The following is a 21,505-nucleotide window of genomic DNA, read 5'->3' as shown; positions in this document are numbered from 1 at the left end:
AAACACATGAATTTGCTCGTTACCGAGGTTAGATGTTTACACACCACTGGCGAGTACTGAAAGACTCTCTTAATATTTTTTTGACGGTGCGGCTGCTGTGGGAACCCACAGCCACGTGCTAGACAGCAAACACAGGATCGCGCAATGAGCGCCACTCGTGCTAGAACACGAGTGTGCTGTTGTCCGAAAGCGCGGCTCGTTGGAGCGAAGCTCGCCCTTCGGCCAATGAGGCACGAACACAGTCACGCGGCTCAGCTGGCCAGTTTTCCAGTCCCGTTGTCAGGAAGAAAAAAAGCAGTCGACGAGCTCGCCGCGGGTCGTCCACTCCACTCCAGTCCCTGATAGGGAGCACCACGGGGGGTGGGGGTGGGGGTTAGTATCGAAGTGAGCAAATGACCACTGCAGCCCTCTACGTGCGCACAAAGGGGGCCAAAAAGAGAAGGTAGACCAAGAGGTATAGGGGGAACGTACATTTAAATGAGTTTACGGCGTGGATGGGAAGGAAGGGGGGCCAGTCAATCCCTTGCACATGAGTTTCCCCTTGCCTTTAATTGGCTTCTCCAGTTGTATTGAATTAGCGAGTCTCCGGGGATGGTAGATAAGAGCCCAGCATCTCTCTCTCTCCAACCCCCCCCCCCTTGCGCCAATTTGAGGATGCAACTATTTCCGTGTTGAGAAGAAGCATGACGCAACCACAAGTCTTGGCATACACAACATTGCTGGGTCTTACACCATGCTGAAATAGTAGGAACTGTGTGCCCATTTGCATAGAGAGGGCCAAACATCTGGCGAGCTGAACTCCATAGTTCCATTGCTTGGAACGGATCAACAGTGTCAAATAGTGCTGACTTGGCATGATACGGTTACACATTCGTCATCATCACCATTATGATCATCATAATCATCAACTGCTTCCAGCTTACGGCAGTGTCAAAAAAGTAAAATTCCATATTATTTTGTACTCCACTATTTCTCCATCTTTACACGGATACATTATTCTCCTTGGCCATCCTTGGAGCCTTCTTATTCCTGTTTATTTAAAATCCATCATTTTTCTAGCCAGCCTCTTTTTATCCCATTCTGTGGATTTGGCCACACCATCTCATTCTTGTTTTTTTCCCCCATGATCTATCATTCAAGTCCTGTACTCCTGCTCTTGCTTGCACCAACTTATTTATGATTCCGTCTCGCCTTGTAACTGCCAACATACTTCTCATGAACTTCATACCTATTGCTCTGATCTTCCCAACATCTCTCTTGATTAAACATCAACTGTTTTAAAAACATCACACAACGTAATAATGCTTCTCCGTGAAACTACACAGTAAACATACACATGTTGTTAGGAATTGTTAGGAGATGTCATGCTGTGACATAGTTGCAGTCACAATTTTAACTCGCCATCGCCACAGTGTTTTTCCCAAAGTGTTGCTGAAATTGTGCTTGGTAACTTTGAGATGATGGTTAATAAGTATTAATTAGTATCTACGTCGGTAAAAAGTTGTTTTCATACAGCAAAAGTAATTTAAAACTGTTTCCACAATGCAAACACTACACTTTAGCCAATGTTTTATGGCGTCCAACCAATGGCGCAACAAGTCTCTGAAGGAAGAAAAAAGGCTTCACAAACTTACCACATAATCATGCATACGTAGCCACTCCTGAACATTCATTATAAAAGGGTATAGTACCCGAAGAAAAATACCGCGCCCAAGGAGATATCTCAACCTCCTTGGCCGCACCTCACTTACATGTATTCCTTTTCCTTACTTCCCCTCCCGTCCCGCTCACACCAAACGCTCCTTACCCACGATATGACAGATTGCAATACATCTGGTCCGCACAATTAACACTCAAGGCAGAACAGTTACACGGCCGAAAAATCCACACGATAAGGTCACACTGCTAATCTGTGTTTATTACTAGCTCTGGCGTATCAAAATAACTGTAGTCCAATCATTAAAGGAGATTCACAGAAAAGAGGCATAAGAATGCCAGGAAGAATACGTGCAAGTTTGCGAGTGAGCAAGTATGTAAATGCGCAAAAATGCGCAAGCGCTATTATGTAAAAAAAAATTCCATCGAGCGCCTCACTCCTCTCCGTCGTTGATCGTCTAGCTCCTGATCGTTGCATTCTTCGTCGCCCTCTGAGCGTTACACTTGTGTTATGCTCTCTGATGACGTCATTACCTTGACTTACGTTTCACTTCAAAAACAAACAAAGAAATACCTGGCTGATGGGTTTGAGCCTTAAGATTATAACTCACGACGGTTGCAGGTGTACAAGCATGGGTTTAGATCACGGAGGGTTGGGAGCAGAGCTGCCCTCACTGGAATTAAGAAAACGCTCACTGTGGGGGCTCGCTTGCGCTTGTCGTAACGTAACTATGAATCAGAGATGAAAAATAATAACGCACAAACTATGTTTTAAGGAAAAATTTTTGAATGTTATAAAATCTTCCGTTTATTTCACCATGGAAACAAAATGTACTTAGAAATATTTAAAGCTCTATTATTTATTCGTATTAATTATACCTTGATGATATACCCGTGCTTCGCCACGGCAGTCTACAGGCAGAACACTCGCACTGCTCATTGTACATGCCCCTCCTCTTGGGTACGCCAATTAGCGTCTCGAAAGAAAAGGAATAAACTGAATCAAAATTTGGAAATCTAAAGAAAAACAATAAAGTTATAATGACTAAAATAACCAGAAGAAAAATAAACAAAAGACGCCATCACGAGTTCAACCATTCTTACGAGCCTTCAAATTCACATTTATGGAACTAATTCTGTTTGAAGTGATTACAGAAAGACTGGATTATGATCCGCAAGTGAATGAGGCGACAACAATGCAACAGCCGTTGCCAGGAGACGATGAAAACATCAACAATTGAATTGTCAAGACAAGAAGAAAGCATTATCAACATTGCTATAGCCGTTGCTATTGAGATTATCAGAAAAATTTGGTCTAATTTCGGTAAAAAATTAAAATAATAAAAAAAACTAAGACTTTTTTTGGAAAAAAAAAGAAAGAAATAATGAGCGAGTGGTATCTAAACATCTAACTTAAGTAACGAGTATATTCGTGTGTTTTCACGTTGCAAATAAACTTATAATACGAAACTCGGGACACCAAATTTAACGTAGAGTTATTCAAAATAATGCCGAGCGTGATGAATATGCAAAAATTTTCTTGACACTAATCGCACGTAGTTTCCGCACCCGCTGCTAGAATTCGCTGCCGGAGCAGCTACGTCAACTATCGAATCTTTCGATTTGAAGAGAGAAATGTTAAACTGTATAATGAAACTACTCCGATAAAATCCAAATTACTTTAAAACAAAATATATACTAAACCCTGGCTTTGGACCTGATTTTCGTCAACTAATTTTATTCAACACACTGCCCGTCTTGTTAAAATTAATTTACAGTTAAAGTTATAAGGTTTCCCTTTGTCTATATGAACTTTTGTTCCCACTATCCGCCACAGATGGCAGCACAGTGGTTAAACATTTCCGTTCCATACGACTTCCGTTCCATTTTACATTCTCACAAAATTACCCCCACCAAATGCCGTATACCGAGAGCTAAGATGTTAACACATCAATATCTTCGAAGTGGACTCCCTTCCCCCCTAGATATCCACGTATCGAATTCCACGGCTCTAGGCCTCGCCTACTCCCCGCTACGAGAACGCAGACAGACAAACTCTCTCTCTTGGTTTAACAAACACAAAATGCGACATCATATGCTCATATGCTGTGGTGTGCAAGTGTTTCACGGAGCTGGGAGCGCGCCAGCACGGCACACGGACGGCAGAAGCGACGTGGAGACGCGAGGCAATCGGCGCGGCAGCTGTTAACCAATTGGAACCAATAAAAAAAGTCTCCTGGCGGCCGAGCCGGGCTGTGTTCTCCATAACCATCCCCCTCCCACGGCGTGGTTACAGCCAGTCGTCACCTGCTCCGCCAGATGCGCTGGGGTCGCCGCCATGGACTGGTGATTGTAGAGGTTGTCCATACAAGAATGTATATAACAGTTTAATTTAGACTATTCACAACCAATCATACATCAAATTGATGGTAATCTAACCTATTTGTTCTTACAAAATTTCAGTATGTGCACCTTCAGTTATACGTCACAAATCCAACCTAAAGTCAAATTCTACCCACACTTTGGTTAACACGTCCGGAGTAATGGAAGCAATAGCCTCTTCAATTCTGTGTCACAACTATGGCAAATCATTAGGTAGCGGCGGAACGTAGACACGATATTTAAGAAGCTCCAAAGGAAACAAAAATCGCATGGCGTTATGTCAGGTAAACGTGGGTGCCAGGGAAAAAGAGCTCTGTCGTCTCGACCATTATGAACAATTAATGTGTCTTAAATTGCAACTTTTAGAGTGAGCAATTGATGCTGTCACTGTAACGAAAAGTGCAACGTTTAGGAGTGTGGCACTCGATTCCAAGATGGCGGAAAGTTCTGGAAAACCAGATGGCGGATAGTTCTGAAAAACAAGATGGTGGAACATTCTAGAATTCAAGATGGCGTATTCCAAGATGGCAAAAAGTTCTAGAATCCAAGATGGTGAAATCAAAGATGGCCACCAGTGTCAAGGTCAACAGTCAAGGTCAATGATTAAGGTCAAGGTCATCTAATATGGCGGCTGGGTTTTTGCTCCTCAGCACAGACAAACACAGTGGGCAGACAAAGAAGAGACAGTTATAACAAGTTATTAAAAAAAAAAACATTTTGGGCAACACAGCCACAAACAGAGGAATCAAACGATGATACAAAATATATACTCTGGACAACACGACAACACAGCTATGCATAGGCGAATCCAGGTATATAACTAAATAGACAAAGACAACGGCAAAGATGAACACAGCAGGCTTCCTAAAACAAAACAGTTGCAGAAGTTTCGGGAACTGACATCTGTTTCCGTCGTCAGGCACAGACATTACACTTCGGCTGACTTTAAATTGTTTTTTCTTTCTGTGTACTTGTGTATTCACCTTTCTTGTGTATTGTTGGGGTTTCTCTATGACATACATTGAAAACCAGGTCTGGGTTATGTCCATAATAATGTTTTTAATCAATCATACAAACTGAAAGAATCATTCAAAGAACGTAAAAAAATTAGTTGAAATCATATATGCCTTCAATTACTCGCAAAAATATTTATCCACTGACCATTGGCCATGGAAGTAAAAATAAATAACGTGAAAGCTTCAAGACAATGAGTGCATTTCGTTTCACACCATTTGTTTTATTAGCATTGTAGAAAAATATAGATAATTTAAAAACTGCTCAAATAATAAGCTTTTAAAACATACAAAAAAAACTAGCTCCTCTTGCAGAAATATGACCACGCAGAAGTATTCATCCAGTACAATAACAAAGTTTTCAACAACACACACAGAAAACCCATACATTTGACATGTTGTTACCACCAATTATTTCAATGAACATTTTACGGTAGCGATGGTTGCAGAACATTTTTTCAATAAACACCATCCAAACGCCTAGTGGTCCATCTTGAATACGTTCAATATTGTTTGCAGTAAAACAGTTGTCTATCTCTAACTTTTCAAAGTTTGGGAAAAACTGTATTATGCTCTTTCTAATATTTTTTTTCTTGTTGACCCCGCACGCCGTATGTTATAGGTCGAATTAAAACTCAATTTGTATGCACCGCTTCTTAATTTTTGCGCATAGCACTGACCTGTCTAAATTTTCCAAACGAAAACGATGACGAGCGTTTCTTTCCAAACTGCAGGGCCACATATGAGATAAATTGCTAAAATAATTAAATTTAACAAGTAATTTAAAGTAGTATACATGCAGTATATAAAATAAAATTCAAAACGTTTGGTACATATACAGAACATATAGAAGAGACAGACATGTAGACGAATAAAGGTTCAGAGCATTATAGCCGTTATTGTGTACTATAAAATTCACTGAATCTCTATTATGTGAAAAGCCATATCGGGAAAATACATAAATACGCGTGCGTAGTATGTTGCATACCGCTCACACAATCGCCGATATGGAACTCCACGTAATAGTAATCCAGTATATGTAGCCTACTTATCGACGGGTAACTGCTCTAGCGCGATAAACGGAAGCATCTTGGGAACAACGTTCACTGACATTTATGTCTCCTCTATAAGTTTTCATGCGTGTATTTTTTATACATCCTGAATATTTCTAGGTACCTGTCACGAATTATCAAATACTTATTTCTTGAAAGTCGGACAAATAGTACTAGTTTTGTCTGTCAGGAGTGCGCCATCACTAGTAGCAGCTGTAGCCATAAGAGTGTATAAGGCTATAGTGGTAGTGTCATCTGCTAGGGAGTGCCATTTTTAAATTTCAAAAGGGCACCACATTTAAATTTCAAAAAGTATCAGGTATAGCGCGTCATAAGGAAATTACAATAATTCGTTCACCTTTTTTAATGGTCATGTCGACTGCTAGGAGGCGAATTTTATTTTGTCTTTGCTATGCTTGCAGGGTAGTCAAAAGAGAGAATAAAACCATGCACACCTCTCAAACTATCTTAATTCAGCTAACAACACTACATCGTTTTTATCCATACGACATTTTCAAAGAAAGTTTGTTTATTTGTTTGTAAGAACTCGGAAATATTGAACCGATATCCAAAAATATTTCACTGTTATAAATTTAAACTATTCCAAATATACATAGCTATGTTATTTAAAATAAATATATTTTGTATAATATTCAGAAATATTTGTACATACAAAACAGATAAAAACGACTAAATGGACTTCTTCTTAAACGTGCTGGCATGTGGTGCATACGTGCGTTATAAATATGTTTTTATACCCGTCATATATCTTGTGCATCTTAAATATATCGCAAGGTAACATACTTGTAGGATCTTAATCCAGTATATCTGTAATTATCTTTCCAATGATGATGATACAGCAATCGTTATAAAATTTAATTTTAAAGATCAGATACGAAAAAAAATGTCTGAACTTGACATTAATTTAAATATTAGCTTTTTATAGCAACACTTCAAAAATGTCCTTCTATTAAAAATCGTTACCAACCCGAGTGAAACCCTGTTACCACAGCTATTGGTTATTAGATGATTAAATACATGTTCAGTAAAATTGTTCAGAATATATGAGAAGTAAATATGATAACTTCGGAGCATTCTTTTGAAAAAAAAAGTTTTTTTTACGTAAATTACTTTTTAACACTCTGCCTCTTTTAAAGTCTTCTGTACTTTTGAGAGATTTACTTCAATATAACGATATGCATATTTAACAAATAAAAAAGCTCCAGTTTTAATTTTCGTTTAACAAAAATCAATAATAACGACAGATAAACTGTTATTCATACCAGTAAGTAAAATAATATATAAAATTTGTTTTAAATAACGGTAGATCTAAATTCTTCAATCAACGCTACACTTCAACACATTCGTGTAAAAATATTTGCTTTGCTTACAGGCCAATTTTTTTACGTCAATACCATACAATAAATTTTAAAAAAAGTTTCTAAGTCTTTTTAAAGTGAAGCAAGTTTAGTAAGACTAAAAGCTTTATATCTGACTATAATAAAGACCGGGTTTCGTGCATTTTGATTTATATTGCGTTAAAGAGCAACGTTAATTACGAGAGGTCATAAATATCACAGAACTCTTGAGAAATAACCATAGAGAAGGGTTGCTCATAAAAGGAAAGCTTAAGAGACAATAAAGAGCAGCAGTTTGAGCGAGGGGAAGGAATAAAACTAGCAGAAAACAGAGACACGCTGTAGATCAAAAATTATTCACGTTCAACGAGGAATTATTGGAAACCACAGACTAACGCAGGTAACAAAAACAAAACGTGGTCTCAAAAGGAAAATCCAGTGAAAGAGGATCTTGAGATAAATACATAGAGAGGTTTATCTACTAATTAAAATCTCTGGTATGTTACAGGATACCAAAGAAAGCACAAAAATGTATATATTTTATTTTTAACTTTAGTTTATTAATCTTAAAAATACCATCAATTCAGCAACTGTTATTGAGTTCACAACAGCTGTTGAAATATGCTGAAAGAAAGTGTTAACACATCAAATAGCGACTTTCATAGCATTGGATTCATACCTTGGCTTAACTTTTGTGTTATAATGTGTTATTATAAAAATAAGACACATATCTAGATATAAAATCATATTTAGCGTAAGGAATATTTGTAAAAATAATAAATTACATTAAAATAGTTCAATCGTTTTATAATGATATTATTTTTGAAAAGAAAATTGTAATAGTGTCCACATTAAGTAATGAGTTCTTTTTTCAATTATGACTAATATATGGAGCAACTAGTAGCAAATGTACCTAACAGCTAATGAACTAAATCGAAAATTCTGTTAAATAAAAAATACTAATAAATTTAATCTTTGGAGTGTTTCATAAAGTTAAGCATTAACATCAAGAAGATTATTATTATTTCAATTTATGAAAAACTATATTTATGGCAGCAGTCATATTTAAATGCCATAAATAATATGTATTATAAATATTTTGGTAGCACTAAATTACTAACTGACATTAGGCGATTTGTAAGTTAGATTAAAAATGTAACTGTGCGTTAAGTAACATGTTTAAATAACAACGAAAAATTAAATATCAAAATTAATTTATTATAATTAAAATTTATAGGGGCACAAATTATTCTTAAATTAACTTTAAATAAAATATTTACTGTTTTGAGCTGGCTTGACCAAATTATAACTAGAAAAATTTAAATGACTTTTTTTTTTACTTGAATCATGCTGATATTTCAGGATATTAATAGTATTCTTTAACAATTTAGGTCACCACTGCACGCCGGAAGAAGTTATCTTCCTAAAGATGTATTAGTTTCGTGGAAACTCACTCGCCAATTTTTATGTTTTCAGAAATGTAATTTTTCATAGTTTCGTACGAACTCCGTCCTTTACTTTCTTTTTTTTTTTAATTAGGAGTAAAAACTGAAAGCTATTTTTGGCATTAAAATGTGTGTGGCTAAAATTGCAACATGTATAAAAAACTGTAAAGCTGGTTTCTTATGTGGCTCTAGGGTGTAATGCATAAAGCAGTTAAGAGGCACTTTAACGTTTTTTTTTTTTTTTTCATTTAAAGTCGCACAGAACCCCATACAAACACATCAACGTAGACGAAAAGTTATTCAGTTACTTTCGTCCCAACCTTACTTCAAATTTAGATAATATGCTCACAATAAAAATACAATACACGAGAAAGAAAGTTGTATTTGACATTATGTATGTTGCTGAAATTGTTGTTGAATAGATTCATTCAATGCAATTAAAGTTGTATTCTAAACAGTAGCTTCGGCCACCTTGTCTGTTAATTATTTCTACCTCTTGAACCTTGGCATACACATAATCATGTGCCATTGAACATGTTCCAAGGTATGATGCTAGCCTTTATTTGTAACAGATCGCTATGTCAAGAAGTAAGTGTGGCCTTAAGAGGACCCGGTAGATCCAGATGCTATGAGAAGGGCTGTAAGATCGGTTTTGGCACCTCCTAAAAAGAAAATATCAGAAAAGCCTGCAAAGTATACAATGTTGAACTGGCTACTTGGTCAATACAAATTTCGCAATTCTGGGATTCTGAAAGTTAAACCTTTCATCACAAACCGAACCTCGACATAAAAAAAGAACGCGTGTAACTTAGTACACGTGATAGAAGTGAAACTTCTTTGGCAATTCAAACCTCGACTTGTGAGTATATCGTAAGGGGTAGAAATGGCAGAGAGAGAGAGAGAGAGAGAGAGAGAGAGAGAGAGAGAGAGAAGAGAAGACAATTTTTTAAATAAACACGAATATAAAAATTATTACTCACTTAAAAAAGTTGCTCAGGGTATCAACAATTATTTATCAATGAATAATGATTAATTAACATATTACTTACTGGTGAAATAATATTTATATGTCACTGTTCAACAATAATGATATACACTAGTAATTAAAACAATACGTACTTGAAATAACACGATTTTCTTGCGAATATATTATGTGGCGCCGTGCAAAAAAATAAGCTCAAACCCCTCTGTGTTACCCTCTGCCCAAACACTCCCTTACTAGATGCCAGCATGTCTGATGGCGTCAGTCGCAGGCGGGTCCCTACCACCGCGACCCGCCTATCCCTGCAGCATGGTGGGGTTCAACCTGAGCCGCACGCCGCCACGTGGAGCCCGCTCAAAACATCGTGGCCCTACAATTCCTCTGCACCGTCCGCAACCTGTTCCCTTAAAATTTGGTCTAAATAAGTTTCACTTTTAAAAAAAGTAGCGAAAATTAACTATGGTTTATCAAAAAAACAACTTGCAAGCGTTAGAATACAAGTTTGCTTGTGTGAATGACAAAAAATATCCGTAAAATTGGGATAGGCAGCAACCAGCTGGAGAAGAACGAATGAGGGTATTCCTGAAGAGTCACGCTGATATTTCTTTCAAGACCCTGGGACCCACCAATCTTAGCACAAATAAAAGCATCAACAAATCAAATGTTGGCGCATTTTTCGACAATGTTGAGAGCATTCATAATCGCTTTGGGCCCATTCCACCCGATCGCATTTGGAACAGTGACGAGACCGGAATGTCCACAGACCAAACTCCAGGGAAAACCGTAGCTTCAGAAGGAACGAGGCGGGTCGGGAGAGCAACTTCAGCCGAACGTGGCAACCTTGTCACGCTCATTACAGCAGTCAGCACAAGTTTGAACCATGTACCGCCAATGTTCGTGATTCCCGCGTGAACTCCAAGGCAGGATGTTGTGTGGTGTTCCTCGCGGGTCAACTGGTGCTGCTGCAGTGTGTGATTGGTCCCACGAAGATTTTTTTTTTTTAATTTTAGTGCATTTGATTAAATTTTCGAAGCCCTCCAAAAAAGAACGTGTTATGTTATCCATAGATAATCATGAGACTCAACTGGGCGCTAAAGCTCTTGACATGGCATATAACTCTGGGGTCATAATCTTATCACCTACCTGTCACAAAACCCCAACCAATTACAACCCCTTGATTTATCAGAGCATGGGCCTTTGAAGACTTGTTATAATCACATAGTAAGTGCGTGGCTTGTCAACCATCAAAGTCAAACTTACGGTATTATGCAGTAGCAGATATTATGGATAAAGCATTTCTACATGCTTTCACTCCTACCATTACTATGAGTGAGTTCAGGATTGGCGGCATTTTTCATTTTGATAAGGAATTTTTTTTCTGACGAAGAATTCTTACCTTCATATGTCACAGATAGGCCTGCCCCAACTGCATTTATACCTTCTTATGGAGTAACTGTAAATCATTCAATGATGGGCCTACTAACACTACATAAGATATTCAAGTAGGCCTACAGGGAAGCAGACAAACTGAAGAAAGTGCATTGAATGCTGCAGGATCATATGTGCTGGTTAATGAGAATACGGAGTCTTTACCCAGCGCTAGTAAAGTGGTAAGCCGAAGCATTATCCTATCGCCAGAGAACGTCATAACATATCCCAAGGCCAAGGCAACAGAAGCTTCAAACAAAGGAAGAAAACAAGTAAGGACAATGATGGCATTCCATCGGTAGAGCTATAAATAAGAATGCATAAATAGAAGTAAGATAGTGTCAAAAGAAAACATAATCTTAATGCGAATTCAACAAAAGTGAATACTAAAAAATCTGAAACTGAAAAATTAGGTCAGCAAAAGAAAAAATTTCAGTTCAGAAAACAAAATTTCATGTTCATTATCTAAAGAAGACATTGTTGTTCCCATCTTTGAAACTGATAGCGGTGAAGAAGAGGCTTGCATTTTTTGCCATGGAACTTTAAACGAGGTTACACCATGTGAACAATGGATTCGAAACACATCTTGCAAACTATAGGCACATGAACTATACGCTAATATTGGAACCTTCGGGTAGAAATTCTACCTTTGTGACTTTTGCCAAGGAAAATAAAACCTTTATTTTACACTAAATAAAAAGTGATGCATATAAGACAAAAAATATAACTATGTAGCTTGTGTATGCTATGTATGTAGCTTAAAAAATTGTCAACGATGTATCATTATTTAATAAATATGATATAAATAATATAAAATGATAGTTATGTTTGAAGAATTGAACTCTATTCTTCAGTTATCTTTTAAACTTATTTCACCCTGTGTTTGAAGCTACAAGAGGGTGTGTTCAATAATACGTGACCATTTTGTACCATGTAACACTTTTCATAACGTAATATAGTATTCATTTATGTACTTTAGCATAGATGCAAAACATAGATATCCAAATAGAAAGTTGTAAAAGGATCTTCATTAGTTAACATATTTTTTTTAATTAAAAAAATTATAATTAAAAGTTAAAACAATTGAATCTAAAAAGTGTTCCATGGTATATGCCATTGCATTAAGACATTTAATACTTAACTACTTTATGGAGACACGGTTTATTTTGTGTTAAAGCTATTTGAAAGAAAAAAAGGTTGATGATCTACCAGAAAAAATATGGCCAAAGACTTCCAAACTATGATGAAAAAAAAGTATATTCTTCCTCCGCTAGCTTTCCCTCAAAGTGTCACTCTCATTTTCAGAGCACATTAATCTCTCAGCTCACGTCAAAAGGGATGAAAACGGTTAGGTGCATTAACGCATTACCATCGCAATCAATTACGTTCAGCCACGCATTGAAGACACAGCCTTCAAAAGTGAAAGTAATGTTGATGGCCTTGAGCGATAAGAAACATAAATTCACTTATTTAAGAAGATGTAGATGTTTTGTGGCGTCAGTCACAGAAATTACGGGCGAAAGTGATTTTCTAAGTGCGGCAGTACAAATTAGTTTATTATTAGTATATCTAGATATGTGATTACTTAAAATTTAGTGCTACTCACAGCGCGGAAAAAGTAAAGTAATTAGTTGGGAGTAAAAAAATACTGTTGGAGATAATTTGTTGCAGTTACTTACGCTACCAGTTTGAAAAAAAGAGAAGTATATTGCATTTTATAGAGACAGTGTTTTTTAATGTGACACAAATATATAATTAGTTATATTTGAATCTCCCAGTAGGCAACAATAATAAACCAGTACGCAGAAAAGAAATGTTTCTGTACTTTTGAAATATATTCCTTTGGAAACCAGTTGCCAAGAAATAGTTTATAAGACTACAAGAAAGATATTTTTGCATACATGACATACGTATTTCAATATACTACTGAGAATTTCTTACGAAAATTTGCACATTATTTTATGTTTTAATTGATATTCAACTCAAGCATAATTTTTTTAAACCATGGAAAAGATAATCCAATATCAATTATTTGACTTTATTTTGTTGCATCTTGCTTATTATGTGCCGCAGTTAATATTGGAAAGCTATTCATGGAACGGTTTGCAAATAACTTTAACTATTGGAGGTACTGGGACAACAAAATCACAGATGCCTGGGTATGAATGAATCCGAACCCAGGATTACTGCGAAAACTATTCTGTAGTGATACAGTTGCTTTTATATTAATGTACAAATGTACAATCATCTGTAATTTTACATGTATATTAAAATACAGTGTACCGTAAATAGGGATCTCATCCCAGCGCAGTTGGCATGACTGTTCTCCAAGCCACCAAGGAAATCAGCGCTAGATTATATGCGGGAGTCAAATCCTGATATTTCGCAAGTGGGAAACAAGGCGGACGTTGGCGGTGAACAAGTATTTTTCTCCGGGTGCTTCCAGTCCCCTCCCACCTTCTCATGCATTCAGGCAATTTTCTATCTCCATCTCATTATCCCTCATCTTTTATAATCACCCCTTTTTTTACCCTACAACTCCGGGGAGCTTGTGGGTTCAAGTCTAAACCTTGGTTATGAGTATTTTTTATTAAAGAATGATTTGTTTGTAAGACATTCCTCACTAAGCCTCCTAGATCACGGCAGTAACATTAGTATCATCTAATACATAGATTATTACTTATTATCTACATAATACACGCATGTACTCAAATTAAACATGAATAAAAAAACTCAAAATAAATTTTAGTAAGTATGTAATTAATTATAAATACGAAATTAATTGTGATGCGGAGAAAATACTTCAAAAGTTTAAGCTGTAAAATAAAAAAAAGTTTTTGTTTTTAATTTTAAATGTCATGTACTGTAGAGATGTAAACCCAACTAATTAGGATGGTTAAAGTTAATTAAATTGAAATGTCACTAGTGTTGATTTACATGAGACTCGGACAGAACCTGCATGAAAAAAAAATATTGAATATCACCCACACATATCACTGCCTTCATTTCGTTATCGACTTACTGTCGACGGGACTGAAAGAAGGCGGGTGCGCTCTCTCGCTGACGAAGCGTCGGGAAAGTTCTAAGTAGCCATGACCTCGAGGGGCCTAAGGCCGGGTTTACAAACTATGCAAGAAACGAAAGACACAAAATGTTCAGCAATCACATTTTTGAGTACCGGTTCATAAACTACGCAAGACGCAATAAAGCAACGCAATCATTGTTCCACTTCCAACTTTCTTGAGTTTTGGCTTGGGTTTCCTACGGCCACAGTTGAAGAGAAGTGTTCCGTACACATTTAAAGGAGCAGACGTTAATGTGCATACAAGCCCGCGATGTTCTTTATATTGTACACAATATGTTTAAACGTATTAAACTTTCACATAGTAAAATATATTTTTTTTTTTAAATTACTGTTTCGTTATAAATGTGGATTATAAAAAAATTGTGTCTTTGGGGTCCACTCTAGACAGAAGTGAAACTTTTTGCTTATTATATTATTAGGCATACGAAATTAATTCTCTTTGGCTGGGATCACAGATCAAAAAATATATATATGTATGCAATTATGCGAGCGCTAAATTATGCTTCACGCAAGTATGCATTTATGCAAATGTGCACGTGTATAGTGTGCAAGTGTAAATTATACAAGCATGCAAGTGTTCAAGTATCCTGCGCCATTTATACCTCTCCTCTGCCGTCTCCAACTCTGCTGATCCCTCCCCAATCCCAAACTATTCCCTTCCTCCTCCGGTTCCCCCAACACATACCTGGCTATTTCCCCCCATGTGATCGGAATTTTTGTAACGCTCGAAAACTGTAGCTCCGTCAGGAAAGAAGTATCACTTTAAAAAGCCCGGGGTTGAAATACATTTTTAACTTTATTACAACTTTACAATTGTAAGGCTATGAGTCTACAAAGCTCAAATTGGCTACGCTTCTTCATGGCTACAAGGCTAGGAGGATACAAGGCTACGAGGCTACAAGGCTACAAGACTACATGGCTACAAGACTACAAAGCTAAAAGACTACATGGTCACAAGACTGCAAGGCTACGAGACTACGAGGCTACATGACTACACTGCAAAAAGACTACGAGGCTATGTGATCTCTATGCTAAGAGTAAATACGACTACCAGACTACCAGACTACGAGACTACGAGGCTACGAGTATACATTCAGCATCATTAGTTAATTTAACTCTGTTAAAAAACTTGTCGAAGTAGTTTCAATTCTTGTCAACAGATGTCACCCCGTGTTGTGTTGAGGTAAAAATTATTTATTTTTCATGTGAGATGCGGGTAGCTCACTCACGACCGCAAGAGAAAGATGGTTTCGCTTGACATCAAGGAGAAGGAAGTTCGTCTTGCATGATAGCATTTCTCAGCTGTCTCAAGACATAATTATCAACTCAGTAATGAATCTTTTATTCGATGTGTTGTACAGACAGTCGCTCCTACATGTGGGATGCGGGATGCTCATTCACGATCGCAAGAGAAGGAGGGCTTCGCTATACTTCAAGGAGAAGGAAGTTCGTCTTGCATTATAGTGTTTCTCGGCTGAAAAAAAAAAAACAAATGTCAAGGTTTGCGAAGGACTCGCTTCGCCTTCTAAAAAAACATTTGCGAAGAAAAAAACCAACTTGAAAACAATGAAAACGTACAAGACCTGGTTTGTTACAGTGGATTTTTGAAGTTATTATTCTTTAGTCATGTTAAATGTGAAATTTTAGTATGCAACGTAATGGGCGCGCACCATGAAACAGAAAATTAACACGTTCAATTTAAATGCGCATGTGGGTTTCTGCTATACCCATGAGCTTAAACCGTCAAGATGGCGTACCCACGGGTTGCAGCATGCACACGTATATACTGGCTTTTGTGGACATCGGGGTATGTAACAAACGCATCGATGTGCCAAATCAAGCTAAACATTTTGTAAACTTTAATAGTTCACAAAACCCCTGTTATCAAAAAAGAAAATACTTTAATTTAAAAGCCAAGAAAATTGGTTTAGAAAAACGTTGAATCAAAAATATTTACCAATTTTTTTATAGTATTACAAACGCTACGCTATATTTTCATTATTTTTCAAAAACTAAAGCTTTCAGTCCAAAGTATGAATGTAATGGGTATAGTATACTTCTAACACGTGTAAATACATAATTACAGGCGTAAGTATTTTTATTGTCTTCATGATAATTTTTATCGGAGGTCACACAGCTTACTTCAGAAGAGGCGTGGCAGACACTGCGTTAGACCGGCAAGTTTTCTTGGGTACTCTGGTTTAACATATATAAGCATTTAGTCTTTTTCATTTCAAGGTATCTTTTCAAAACCTTTTATTTAACAGTTTTGCCCCCGTCATAATAGTTCACCCATCACAACATATTTGTTGTTATTATCTACCAAAATTCGCCGTACAATAAAGATAACTTATAACCTGTTCGACAAAAATTCTTCCACTCAGTGATTTATGAATTTTTTGAGAACTAACTAGGTTGCTTCTGGCCTGTGTGTCAATAACTAAGCTGATATTATTTCTAACTGTTGTACTAAAATTATTTTAAAATAGTACCATCATGAAAATAATAATAAGATACTACATGATATAATATATAGTCTATGTTAATATTAAATATTCATATAAATTACGTACATAAATATATCAGGAAGACAAGGGAAAGTAGATAAAATAATTTTAATCCGTAAAATTTATTGGAACAACATTATTTGACATATTTAGTTTAGCACATCAATAAATCAGCTGCCAAATGATAGATACAAATACGTTTGCTGAAAGAAGATTAAACTCTTCTTAGGCGCATTTTTTTATATTTTTTTTATTTATTTTTTGTTTTTTCTTAAGGTACTGTAAGTTTCTGCGAAAATTACCTTTTCTCCCCGGGCGCCGTGTTGTTTTTCGTACTCCTGCCAGCGAACCGCGGGCAGATAACAGAAAGCCCATTTCTGGTTACCCTGTAGCGAGGCGATTGTAACGCTACGTAACGACCTCTGTCGGCGCGCTGCAGCAGCGAGAAGGCCTCTTCAGGAGTTCTGCTGCTTTCCTCCCCACCCCACCCTAGTCATGCTAAACTCTCCAACGCACTCGAGAATCGCTCCCAATTACGTACTCTCCTTCCAGGTCTTTTATATTCTGCTCCAAAATGCCCTTCGCAATTATCTGGCTCGTTAAAGAAATAAGTCCGCGTCGGGATGTTAAATTAAACGTGCTCAAGAAGGAAAGCCGGGTTCACGTTTAGCTTCACGTTACTGGGCAGTCCGTGAACTTCCTGCAACGTGCCACGCGGCTGAAGTAGATCTTCCGAGATGGCACGCGTGTGTTACAGAATTCTAAGCATATTCAAGGAAAAGGCTTTACTTTCCTGTTCGCATGAGTTTAACTTTGTTACCGCGAAATTGGCTTATTTTACGGGGATTTACGCTGCACGGCGTGGGCGTGGCGCGATAGCAATCTTGGCTAGCCGAGAAACTTCGAAATTGTTTTGTCTGTTTTTTCATAAAATTAAACTACAGAAGAAATATTTGAAAGTTATAATATTGGCAGGACACCAAATAGTTGTTTGTGTGTTGGACTTTGACTTCAGCTTAGTTAAACCTTTAAGACAGTAAGTAAGTCCACAAAGACTTATTCACAGGAAGGAACTTCGTGAAACATAGTAGATAAGGTAAAGAATAATTATTGTCGCAGAAAAAGCATCTATCATAGAACATTTTACTATGTCAGAAACTTGAGGTGAATATTAGAATCGAAAATCGTTCATAATGTATCATGACTTGATAATTTTTAAACTATATTTTTTCCAATGAGTAGTTAATATTCTAGTTTATTAGCTACAAAATATTATTTTTCCGGAGGCGAATATCCACTGTCATTCCTTTAATATGTAGTGTAAATGTAGACAATAGATTATATAGTGAAAGGCTCCAATAATAAACCTAAGATAAGGTATTCCTGGACTTTCATTTTGCTCACTTTTCACGCGGCTTATCCGTCCGGAGGCAAGTAACTTTTAGCTAAATAAATGCACTCAAAATATTTATAACTGATATATTTAAAAACCAACAACTAACTTTAATCAGTAATATACAAATTATGCACTTCATTTTAGTATTGAGTGACGCAAATATCAGTTGTAAGATGTGTTGATATTTGTTTGGCAGCGGTAATGTATGTGTTTTTTTCTAAAATCAAACCCCTGAAATGCCGTTTTGCAGCCAATAGTAGGTATAGTATGTATAATGTAACTTGTCTTAAATCTGACAGTTCTTCAAAAGTCGTCCCAGTAGTCTGCATATGCTTCTGCCACTGGTGTTCCAACAACAGCTTTTTCCACACAAAGTTATGTGATTGCCAGCTTTCGCAAACAAACATACGTATGATGCTTTGCACGTGCCAGTTATGAAACAGGTATCACCGGTGGTGGATACTACGTCTGAATTTTTAAAATTTGAGTTAAGTTACAAGACTCAGAGTACAGCAAGAAAAATACACGCTGCTTTGTCGTTACTATATTCCTATACTTTGAAAAGCTGTCATGATCGTTTTTCCACGGGTTACGCACGCATATGATAAGAATGTTGGCAAAGAACAAGACAAATCTTGCAACTGTTTATCAGGTACCCAAGCAACGAACGGTGACGAAAAAATTGAACATACGAACACAAAAAGATCACAGGATGCTGAGATGAAGAGCGCCACAAAGCGAAACGGCGTGACCGGATGTGCCACAGAAAAAAAAAGAAGGCACGGGATTGCAGCCTAAGTCACGTGGCCACGACCGTGAACAGATTACAAAAGAGAAAATTCGAGTTCTAGCTGCAAATTAAGTATTTTTTTCTGTTTACATCTTACATACGACCTCTAATGATAACAGTAGGACAATTTTTCACGACTCAAATTACTTTATAACAAAACTAATTTTAAATAAGGCACGCAGACTTTTGCGGCTATTTTCTGATGCTGATAAGCTTGTGAATTCTAGCCAAGTGGAAGGCGAAGAGTTCATCGACGCTTCGTTCAACAAAGCAGTAACGATCTTCACGGTACCAGTCTCCTACTGAAGATGGCGACTGCGATGTCAACCGAAACTCCGGCGAACTCTTCGCCTTCGATGAAGCAGGAACCCACAAGCCAAGCAACCTCGAAACATCTTCAAAGGCGAGAGCAGCCTGAAGTGACTACCTTGTCCTGTCCACCCTCCACAAAGAGTGTGATGGGTTTCAGATCCACGAGGTCCTAGAGCATCAAGCTAGAACAAACCTTCGGCATCTCATGTTCCCTGAAAGAAAACATTACACACCAGTAGGATTTCATGCTACATATTTCGAGGAGGGGCAAAGTCTGGCTGACCGGTAAGTCAAAAACCCTTCAAGTTTAATACTATTCCACCCAATGTTTATAGAATAGTACTCTATCATAAGACAATTTCATATACATATAACCAATAATAACAAACATGAACGGAATTTATTAAGTGAAAAATGGCTTTCATCACAAAAAAAAAACTAACAAATTAATGTGAAACGAAAATTATAACAATGTGGTATGAATAATATCATTTTGGTACCAAAAATAAATTATTTTGAACTTCTTGCGAATATGAAAATCAACCTGTGGGAAAACCAGTAGAAAGTAGGCAATGAGGGGGGGGGGGGGACATAATATCAGCCTAAGTGACAATTATAATGTGGAGTATTTATGTGCTAATTATTTTCAAGCATCAAATAACTTTCGTTTATAGCGCAAAGTAATGTTTCCTACTTAAATATAAATAAGATTATTGAAGATTGTCTGATATAACTTACGGAATTTCTTTCAGTCTGCATCAAACCAAAAATTTAGTTATTTTAATTAAAATAATTGTTTTCACTAACTGTGTGCACAACCGATGAAACATTATTCAAATAACTTTAAAAATAACTGAATAAATTACATTAACACAATAAAACCACGGCTTCTTATATTGAGAGCGTAAACTAAAGAGCAAACAACCGCGGGATACTACACTTTTCCAAACAAAAATTCGTGATTTCACGTTCGGAGAATTGAATATTTTAAGCTACAACCGTCCTCAGCCCAATGAACACGTGGCTTCGATGAGTCACACAGTCGCGAGAACCCTCGCGCAACACGACCAGCGCAAAAAACTTCGTGGTCAATCTGCCTCGGGAAATCACAGCGATGACCAGCCACTTCCTCTTGGGCAACGATCGCATCTAAAGGCCGTGTTCCGTTGCTTGCACGAAGGCACGAATGTACATATGCGCGGAAAACGTTCCGTAACTCCATGCGATAATTTTCGAAAAAGCATCGGTTTGGTTTAAGTACGCTCGTTTGGGCGCTTTGCTTTCAAAATACTCCATTTATATTTTGTGTCACAGGGGCAGGTATTTTTCACGAAAAAAAAAAGCGATTGCTTACTAGACATTAGACATCAGTACAGATGCCCGCGCCAGCGGATTCTTCCTTGGAATTGTTGGCCGTCTGCGAGAGAAGCCATTGCCTTATTTTACCTGGACATTCACGATGGTTAATTCCCGCGCAAAATTGGGGTGGTTCGTGTGCCTACCGTGGACATGACCTGTAAGAAACTCAACCAGTCACGAAACACAGTACTTTGACACACAGCTAGATACAGCAAGATTTTTTTTTTGCGAAAAATACATGCCCCTATGTACCTATCTAAAATGTTGACTATTAAACCTCGTCCATCCAGACTAACTGAAACTATAAGCAATCCGGACAATCTAAAATCCGGACAGTCCGGGAATAAGCAACAAAAATCATTATATAAGCTGATTTGCCGTTTATTACGATAAAAAAAAACTAAGTTTTGAAACACGAATACCTAGTATATGAGCCCTATATTGTTTAAAAGAAATTTGAAATTTGTATAAAAATAACTTTTCACATGATTTCTTTTAAAAAAATGTATCTACTTTCTTTTGTTTCAACCATGAATGGCGTTTAAATGAAGAGCGGTGACGCAAATGATTTATCATTAATAGTTCAACTGAAGCGGTGTCGGGCTGACGCTCCAAGTACGCCATGATGTTTGTCAGCTGGTGAGCTTTATTAAACTCAACAAAAAAATTTACATAATTCTACCATTGATGCAGGAACTGTAAATTGAATCAAACTAAATAGTTATAGTTACGTTCTTGCT

At 37.1% G+C, this 21,505-nt stretch overlaps 1 long non-coding RNA gene across 1 annotated transcript in view; it reads right to left on the bottom strand.

Moving 5' to 3' along the window:
* The window catches only part of LOC134534703 (uncharacterized), a 431,047-nt gene that overhangs the window by 333,785 nt on the left and 75,757 nt on the right, over positions 1–21,505 (bottom strand). The gene's annotated exons all lie outside the window — the stretch shown is intronic.

Source organism: Bacillus rossius, chromosome 8 (assembly GCF_032445375.1).
Source record: "Bacillus rossius redtenbacheri isolate Brsri chromosome 8, Brsri_v3, whole genome shotgun sequence".
Classification (NCBI taxonomy): domain Eukaryota; kingdom Metazoa; phylum Arthropoda; class Insecta; order Phasmatodea; family Bacillidae; genus Bacillus; species Bacillus rossius.
The sequence above is the reverse complement of the archived record's forward strand: the minus strand, read 5'-3'. Positions and strand labels throughout refer to the sequence as shown.